Genomic DNA, 9,554 nt, shown 5'->3' with positions numbered 1-9,554 from the left:
TTAATGCTGCACATCACTTGTCGGACTTGAACAAAAGTAGAAGATGAATTGTTTATTGGATTTATAATTATTCTCACAACCAGGAAAGGAAAAACGACATCTTAAGCTCTAACTATTATCAGGTTCAAGTTCCATTCGCCCTCCTAAGCACTTACGTACAGCTCATTGAGTTGTTAGAACAAAATGTCGTTCTTCATGTTTGTCAACCTTTTATTGCCCTGGCTACCCTGTGCCTTCAGCAAGCATGTGAAAACGGTCTCCAAACCACCACTGGGCAGTACCACCCCGCCAAACCAAGTGGAGATCTAGCGCAGATCAACCGACGTCACCAGCCATAACCGGCGCCTTTCTCCACGAAGTTCAACAACATCAAGTCCCAATCACCACCCCAACGTCACCCGTTCCCAATCAACTGCACGACTGCCCCGACCGCTATACACGGCCACAGCTTGAATCCGAGGTCTGCTCAGATTTTATCCGACTCGTATATGCTCAGAGGAAGACGGCCCGACGCGTCTCACCCCGCGATGAGCCAGATGGCGACGATGCGATGCGATGCGCAGCTGGCGCGAGCACATTTGACGCAGATGTCGCTAATCTATGTATGTAATGATGTAGCAGGACATGTCTACCACGAACGACCGCCGTGATTCTAGCCTACGCGACAACAAACACGAGCCCCCGATCGAACTAAGTCCCGACCGACGGATAGAGGAAGCAGTAACGACGCTTTCCAAGGCACTCATAGCCAATGACCTCGAGATATACATACAGAAGCAATGATCTCTGTATCTGGGATAAAACTGCTTCTTCTGTAACCTCCATCCATCAATACATGCTCGTCCGCACCATAGGAATTGAGTCAACACCATACTTGGCCAATGGGGCTCTCTCAGCTTTCACTCCCTCATGCATGCTGCTGGCTTCCATTTCCGGGTCTACTGGCATTGCTAGACTGGACTGATGCTTCCCTTGCGCTGTAATGAGATCGTATTGTCTGCCTGTTAGCATTGCCTAGGCTAGGCATCCCGCATGCTTTGCTGAGATGCATGGCTTTCGCTGTTGGTGCTCATTGCCTCTCACCCTCGCGGTTCGTACTCAGGTAGTCGAATGCCACCTGGGGATTCAACTGCCTGGTGGTAGGCCTCGACGTCATATATTGCATTGTAATTTATGGCTTTCAGTCTCTGATATTATTTTGCTTTTAATTGAGAGGCTTATCTTTGTTGAGGCTATGCGCATATTGCCTTCCAAAAGCTAAAGTTAAATGGGATTTTTCAGTGTGGTGGCTTGATATGCCTCGCTGAGGCGTCATAAGCTTTAAGTATCAATCAATAGTCTCTGCACCAGTGCAATGTGACGAAGTGAAACAGAGGAACGCCAGCTTAAGCTTGGACCGATGAACAGCTTACTTTTCGAGGACTAGGGCTAACGTGGAGTCGCCGGTTTGTACACGTCCAATTTGCTCACTTAACCAGGCATTCAGTTATTCACGTTCTTGAGCATGGTTCGTGACTGGGCTCGAGAATGAGTTACCGGGACGTTGTTTCAATGAAATGGACTCGCCTTGCTCGGTACAGACAGTGGGTATCTCAGCCCCCAAGTGTTTGCGAATGGAGGGTTAAATGAGAACTGTCTTCCTATAGTCGATGGAAAGTAGATGTTGCGAGGGAGACTTCTTTGTGGCTTAGGGTTGGGAGTCTCGTGTGGATATGTAGCCTTTGTATATTTGTGAAGAGACTGGATACAGGTAACATGCGGTTTCGGGAGGTCTCCGAGCAGAACACGCCATGCGACTTGAAGCTCAGATTGTGGGTTGGAAGCGGGGTTGATGAAACGTTGCTGAATTGACGGCTCTGAAAAACATAGAGCATACTGGGACATATAGTAACTTTCTGACTGAATTATATATTCCGCCCTTGACGCTGGAGATTGGCCGATCCAAGTCTGCAGTTCCGAACCACTTTGAGTCTAGCAAGACTGCGGTATCCAAGCTGTAAAGGATCCTTATTAATTTGAAACGACAGAAAACCTCGCTGAAATGGCAAAGGACTGTGGGTTCCTCAATGCTTATTGCCTGTTGGTCTCTTGTTGGACATGATATTGATGGACTGCTAGGACGGGGCCGGTCGCTGCCGTCCAACATGGCTCCTATCTATCCCAGCACTGATACAGGAGGGCAAAGATGGTGGACCCGTAATCGAAGCTCGAATTCCCCTTTGCTTACCTCGGAACTGCGAATCTCACCAAGTCATTTACTGCCCGGTAGGAATCGTAATATGGATGCGTATGGGGGCTGGGGACTGATAAGATCTGCCATTCTCTTGGGAACAAGGAGATACGCAATGTAAAGGTATATACCGCTCTCTATTGGGCCTGGCGGTGTATAGAACTGCTGCCTTGACGGCGAGTAGATAGAGTTACAGTCTGGCCAGATAAAGAAGGGATCACGTGAATGCATTGAAGGAGATCTCTGCTGCACAAGGTATAACGATAAAAAGCTTGCCTAAACCACGAACAGTTGCCTTTGTCACTTTAGTCACTACAGCTAAATCCTCTCAACTATCTTGCACTTGACACAATCTCGCAAGCTACCTTGACGCTTAACTAGCGGACCTTGAGGTCCTCAACGAGCATGGTATCACGTTCCGGGACTTGCGGAGAAGAGTGAGTTTGTCATTTGAGGCCCGATACCAATAGCTCGACCTTGCTACACGTGTATGTTTAGCCAAAGTAGGTTCACAAATAAGGAGGCCCTGCAAAGAAGTGCTCCTTTGATACAGAAACACCCCGTGAGGGAATCAAGCCCACTGGCTGCATAAGTCGATTGTATTTAGCTAGAACATGACATCTTCACTGGGAAACACAGCGACATTCAGAAGCAGTACATATTGCTGCTTTAACAGGCCACCGACACGGCAAGTATGCGAACCAGTAAACCCAACAATGATGCGAGATATTGGGCGACATGCCCCTTGAATTGTCATTCATCGGTCACCAGTACCAGGTCACTATTGATCAAGAAAGGTTATGTTGTGGAAATTGAATACCAGAGCTTTCGGGCACCTCCCCTCGCGGGAAACATCCAGCGTTACTACAGGTTTCTTAAAGAGAATGAGCACTACGTATAGCTGACTCTACTTATTGGTTTCGGTCATTCGAGGGGGCAAAGATCTCGATTAGATAGATAATGTGTCTCGGGGGTGTCGATTTGCTCGAGGGCTATGTCGATATCGTTGACTTTCACCGATCCAAGGCTATCTTTCTGAGAGCAAGGTCGAGGGTAGTCTTGGAGACGTCAAGGGTAGTGAAGTGGTACCCGATGGAGGCCACAGAGCAGCTTATCCAACAGATCAGAGTACGCCGCGACGCTGAGGAACTCATCGGACAGGGTTATCGTCTTTGTTCACGGTGGTAGTAGACAGCGAATGCTTGGTGACGTTGCTGTTCTCGGAACAGCTTGCAGGCGTAATCGAGAAGCACTCAATAGTAGATATAAGGTGGAGATGGGGGAATCGATGAAGTTCTTGAAGACCATATGATACGTGGTGAGGTGTAGTAACCCGGCGCTTATGAGAAGGACCTCGTGAGGAGGTTCGGGGGAAGATCCGGACAGAAGACGAGTTCAGCAGGAATTACACCGTGGAGATGACGATGGGCATCCAGAACTGAAGACGGCACCCAAAAGCCCCCGTAGTCATTGACGAGACAAAGAGTGATGACACCGCATCGTCATCCATAGCAGGACCAACCTCTTCCGGATCGTTCTTCGGGATCGTCGACTATGAGATTATCTCCAACTTGGTGAGCAAGACCTGACCAAATCTCCCTAAGCTAACATCCACGCAGAGGATATGCTTCCTCATTGTAGACGAGCACGATACCGACCACAATAGCGTCAACTAGAGCGGCACTGTGGTCAACACATTCATCCACATATGCTCAATCACAGACAGGATCAAGGCCAAGTTGGAGAATATGCGCTTTCACCAGGTCGTCGGCACCAGGAACTGAATAGAGTACTACAAGCCACAAGACTAATCGACGAGAAGACTATCTACCCTGAGTACGAGACGATCCCATATATTGTAATAATGAAGGATTACGTCTTCTCTGCGGGTTTCGAGGACTTCGAGTCCGAGATCTGCGCGTCCCTTGACTTCTGTCTTTTGTTGATGAACACTCTGAGTAGGATGTGGTCAGAAGGTCGGAGATGTTTGCGGAGAGATTACGAGATCACCAGTACAGTCCCATTCTTGATGAGGTTCCCGAACTTCTCAGTCTTGTCTACCACGTCGCTAATCTTCATCTCCAGTATCACACCTAACGCCCTCATCCTCGCGTTGGACTCCCTCATCTTGGCGTACATTAACGCTGCGTTCTGGAGCATCGATACCCATCTTCATGCGCCATGGAATCTTGATACCTGACCCTGTCCATGTATGAGCTCCCTTGCCTTACCTATCAGAATTGCGGAGGGACGTCATCTAGAACGGGAATCAATACGATAGCCGCTGCTCCGGACATCTGTGCGATACAAGTTACGGAGATCTTGCAATGTAGCCTGTATAGGCTTTTACTGCAGATGATATATGCAAATGTCATGTCTTGTGCTAACAGGACTCAATTCCTTGGTGCCGGTCAAGGTTAAGACCGAAGCACTCAGCGAGAGAAGCCGATAAGCGCATTGATCAACCAAACCAGGCCCCTTTATTCGATTTTACCAAACAGAAGAAAGGGACAGAGACACTAACTCAATCCCAATTCCTCAGCGCGAAACCAACACACGGCCAATCGAAGTCGAGTTATATTTCTAAGCCTTCGGCACAGAACGATCGGCGATTGCGGGGACTATCAGCAGACAGGTCGCGTTGGCCTATGGACTGGTCGGTCGGTGCTGGGTGGACATTGCGCGGTGGGAACGGAGTTGAGAGCGATTCGGTGCGTGAAGAGCGGAAGATTGACGAAGATGGAGGAGTCGCAATGAGCTTGGCTTGGGTTGACGTGCGGTTTTGGGAGCGGTTCGGAGGGAGTTTGTCGGATCTGATGGCTTTACTCTTTGCCCTGGCGTTGGGCGTTATTCTCTGCTTTGTCAGTCAGTATCTGCATTGCATACTCGTCTTTGCTGCAGCGTGAATTGAAGAGCGTAATCTGGAGTTGAAGTGGAAACGCGGGGTTAGCGCGTAGCTACGTTCTTGTAGCATCTATTACCCCGCGACGCGCATGACGCGTTATCCAATGCATCCCCACCACTTTAGCAATGGCCCCTCTGACCCACCATCTCAACACTGCATCTTGCTTTACCAATACTTCTGCCGGCTACCTATGGACTTGTGTGAAGGCTGTGCTGTATTTTGTTGACTGACAGATCAAGCTGGTCTCTAGTGCTCCAAATCCTCCCCCAAAAGCGAACAATGGCTCTCCGATGAGCTTCGACACGCACGTCCCCAACCGACTTGTGCTCTCCACGACGAACTTCAACAAGCTTCGAAGAAAGTGCCCACGAGAATCAACTTTCGCTCCTATACAATTTCCCAAGAGACCGACCGTGACCAGCTTCCGCTCAAAGATGAGCTTCCATGATACCGCTCTTGACGAGAGATCTCGCTCCCAAGAAACCTGGTATAGATGACGAAACCGCGCTCTAAGAGCAGCCTTGGAGAGAGATTGCACGAGACCATAGATACAACGACAGCGCCCAACCTCCCGCTTAACACGGTTATGCAAGAAATCACTCTTGTTTCGCTCCACAGCAATCGATGCACCCAAGCAACCGATCCCAGTAAAGACCTTCGCTCAACAACAATCCTCCCACAAACCCCTACCCACGACCGAACATTCGCGCCGCAACGAGTATCTTGAGGCCGCTTCGATTGAAAACATTCGCTCCACAATAGTGAAAACAAGGAGATTATACTGGGGGAGCGGAATATCCTGGCTAGGCTTAAGACTGAAGTCCCTTCACGTTTGCGCACCCTGGGCAGCGACTTGGTGACCTGCTTCCAATTTCTCGCAAAGCGCCCGAACCTTTGACGCTTCCCTCGCTCTCGTATTGCACCCGACCGTCCTATAAAGCCCCTTCGACTTCAGCAATGGACACCGTCAGCTCCTGCTCAACACAATCTCCGTTCGCCCTGCCAGTTGACATCATGCCTTTAACAGCGATCTGTTAGACTTCAGGAACGTCCCAAACATCTATGTCCCGCACAGTCGACAACGGCTAGGGTGTTACCGACCTCACATCTAACGCTATCGCTGACCTGACTTTCCACACCGGCTTTATCGATCGCGGCCAAATGGTCCTGGCATCGACCCGGCTCCCCAGCATCGCCCCCCAGGCAGGCTTGTTCTTCAGCTATATGCCTACCCCCAGGCAGCTGAGTTATCGAGCCGTCCTGGCCCAGATGATGCTTCCATGCCCATCGCCTGTACAGTTTGCATCCCCCGCACACCTACCAGACCAGCCTGTGAAGATGTGCTCATCCACCAAGATGACGACAGAGGAAGCTAAGGATTCATGGATGCCGACCCTAGCGATGGTATTTAGGCACACCAACTCACCATCACCAACACACCTGACTTCTACTTCCAGGCCCCTTAACCAGCAGTCAGAATCGGGCGGCTGACGGAAGAAGATGGAAGCGTCCTTGTGAGGCTGGATGCAGCTCAAGTCAAGCCCTCCGTAGCTGTTCGGGAGGAGTTTCGGCCAAGGAAGGCCAGCGGGCTCCCTTATCGGCAGGAACATGATCAACTTGGAATGCCTAATAGTCAGCCACATATACCGAACCCGATGATAGCAGTATACGATGTTCGACACTTGCTTGGGTGCCGATGGACTATCGTGAGAGGCCCCCATGCCTGGCTTTATGTAGTTCATGAGGCGCTAGAGGTTTGGGATACATACTCGACGAACTTTCACCACTGAGCTTTTCTGGATGCCGAATGACGAGCTCCTCTCGAGTCTACCAACAGGCCACATGCAGACTGATTTCCTATACTCCCCCCTAACCTGCCAGTACCTCTCACCCACCCACACGCGCTGCGGCGCATGATGACACAGGCATACTCATACTATGCATCCTGGGATTGTCTCTGCTGACTAGACACTCGATCTCGCAAGGAAACGTCACAGGAGATCATTCAACGGCCTCAGCGGTGACTTTGCGTAAGGATATTCAGTGCGCTGGCAGAGACTGATGTCTCTGCCCCAGACCAAAGACAGCTGGTTATGATCGCGGCGGCACTTGACGAGACTCTCACTCTCCCCCGAAATGATGCAAGGACTTATCCTGCTTCCCTACAACAGAATCCGAGAGGCGCTGTAGCTGATATGCCTCTGCGATGGGCTTCATGATATCGATAGCGAGCGGTCTTTCAGTCTGGCCAGAGCACTCCACCGCTCAAGGCAGCTCGCAAGGATTGTCACCACGAGGACAGAGGACTTGAGCAACCTTACTAACAAGCAGAAAGTGACTCTCCAAAGATTTTCCATGTCACACCGGTTCTTCGGAAGAACCTTGATTCAGAGGGAATCTTGCAATTAACTTGACAGAGCGGGAGGGTTTTAGGAGATAGCGTGTTATAATACACAACCAACAACCAATCATCATATCATCAGCAGCCGTTACCTCCCCCGATATCACCAACACCTCCCAAAGCAATGGGCCCCCCGCTGTCCTCATTACCGTCATCACTAAGATCAGCATGGCGCTTAACCGTTCGCCCCTCGAGCGCCTGAAACGGCCTCAGCTCCCCGTGTCAACAGAGCATCTAAGAAACGCGGGATTCATGCACAGTCTACTGAACCGCCCCAAGACTGGGGCAAGTCACTGTAACGCGAAGTGCCTGTGTAGTCTGCTACGATAGCCTTGCCTGTGAATGACACACCTAAGAAACTCTTCTTCGCCAGCCGCGCTGCTGCCGCCTGTCTCCACGATGCGCTTGACCAACAATCTTCGTAACGTCGAAACCAACTGCAAGTAGCAATAGTAATGAGTAGAGTTGCAGTAGAACCGAGATGTCTTCAACTGCATTAATGCTTCATAGCAGCCAATACAGCTGCAGGCATGTGCGGAAAGCAACAACAAGCGGTATCACATAGGTCTTTGCCTGTGAGTCTGCTGGTGATATCAAGTGATCCAAGATAGCATCGAAACATTTCATCAAGCCCACTCGAGAGTCCAATAACGATGATAGCAGAAAGAGATCTGATACTGTCAAAATGAGATCGCCATCACTGGAAGCTTGAGCCTACAGTCAAGACACATCAACATGTCCAGCTCCCAAACCCTCTGACCACATCATATTCTAACTGAAACAGATCTGGCTGCACTTAGCCAAGTGATTGAGCAACTCGCATCAACGCTTCTCGTACCCAGTTCCATCGCAACCTGGTCATGATGCTTGAACGGCCACAATACGTAGATCATCATAAGGTTCTGACTTGGCAACTAACTGCGTTTACAATCGAGAGTCACACGAGATACGACTGCGTCTCATTTGTTCTCCCGTACTCTTCCATTTCTGTCGTCGACACTCGCTCCACTGACAGTCGTGGCTATGGTTCTTCGCAGGTCACGACGTTGCTCTCCTGAGTCTCTTTTATCGCGCACAGGACATTATCACAAGTCGCGCCTTGTTGCTCAAAGGCAGCTTGGTCTCATCGCAGCACAGATCACGACATCGAAGAACCGTCTCTCTTTCTCCTATTTCACCAAGTCCTCCTCCCCCGGGGACAAGCTGCTAGCCTTTCAGTCCTTATCAGATTTCTTCTCCATCGATTACTCGCATCCACGCATAAATATTTACAATAAACCTGCAGTCTTAATATCGACTCTTAGCCACGCCATCCAGTTCTCTGTTGCCGTCAGTAAAATTCCAGCCAACCTTTCTGCCTTAAAACATGTTCCGCCTCGCCTTACCTCTTGCAATGTCGATACCAACACCGATTGTTCTTGTTCGCCAGCCCAATCGAAACATCAGCTGCTGGTATGCCAACTTTCAATGTAGCATTCGATATCACCAAAAAGAATACTTCAAGATTTCACCTATGCCCAAAAATGCAAAGCGCCTGAGGTAGCCGAAACCGCCGCATGCTACTCCTCCATTACGTCTGTCATTTTCCCCTCCAAACGAGACACAGAGCGCATCGATATTCTCGAAAAATAACCTCCGAGTCTTCTGACTCCATTGACAAAAGCACCGAAGACTTGATCCATAACCTAGCTGCATTCCCCGCCGCCGCAGCGACTTTGATGTCCGTGGACATATTGATGAAATCGACATCATCCCTGCAGACAACTCTCTTAGTAACCGCATCTCGACGAACCCTTCAACGAACTCTTGACTCCTTTCTCCGGAAGAAACCTGTGGCTTGTCCTCACCCACTTCAGTCTCTTCACACTGCGATAAGGAAAGGAGACCAACGCCACCGACGAAGCCACTGCGACCACCGCCGACGAAAGCAAGTGCTGCTATACCAGAACGAGGTCCCGACGTTGAAGAAACCTTGGCTATCCCCATTCTCCTTCTACGAAGGCGTAGGCTGTACGAGT

This window comes from Fusarium tjaetaba, assembly GCF_013396195.1.
Source record: "Fusarium tjaetaba strain NRRL 66243 chromosome Unknown NRRL66243_c0000094, whole genome shotgun sequence".
In the NCBI taxonomy this organism is placed as follows: domain Eukaryota; kingdom Fungi; phylum Ascomycota; class Sordariomycetes; order Hypocreales; family Nectriaceae; genus Fusarium; species Fusarium tjaetaba.
This window is presented reverse-complemented; position numbering follows the sequence as displayed.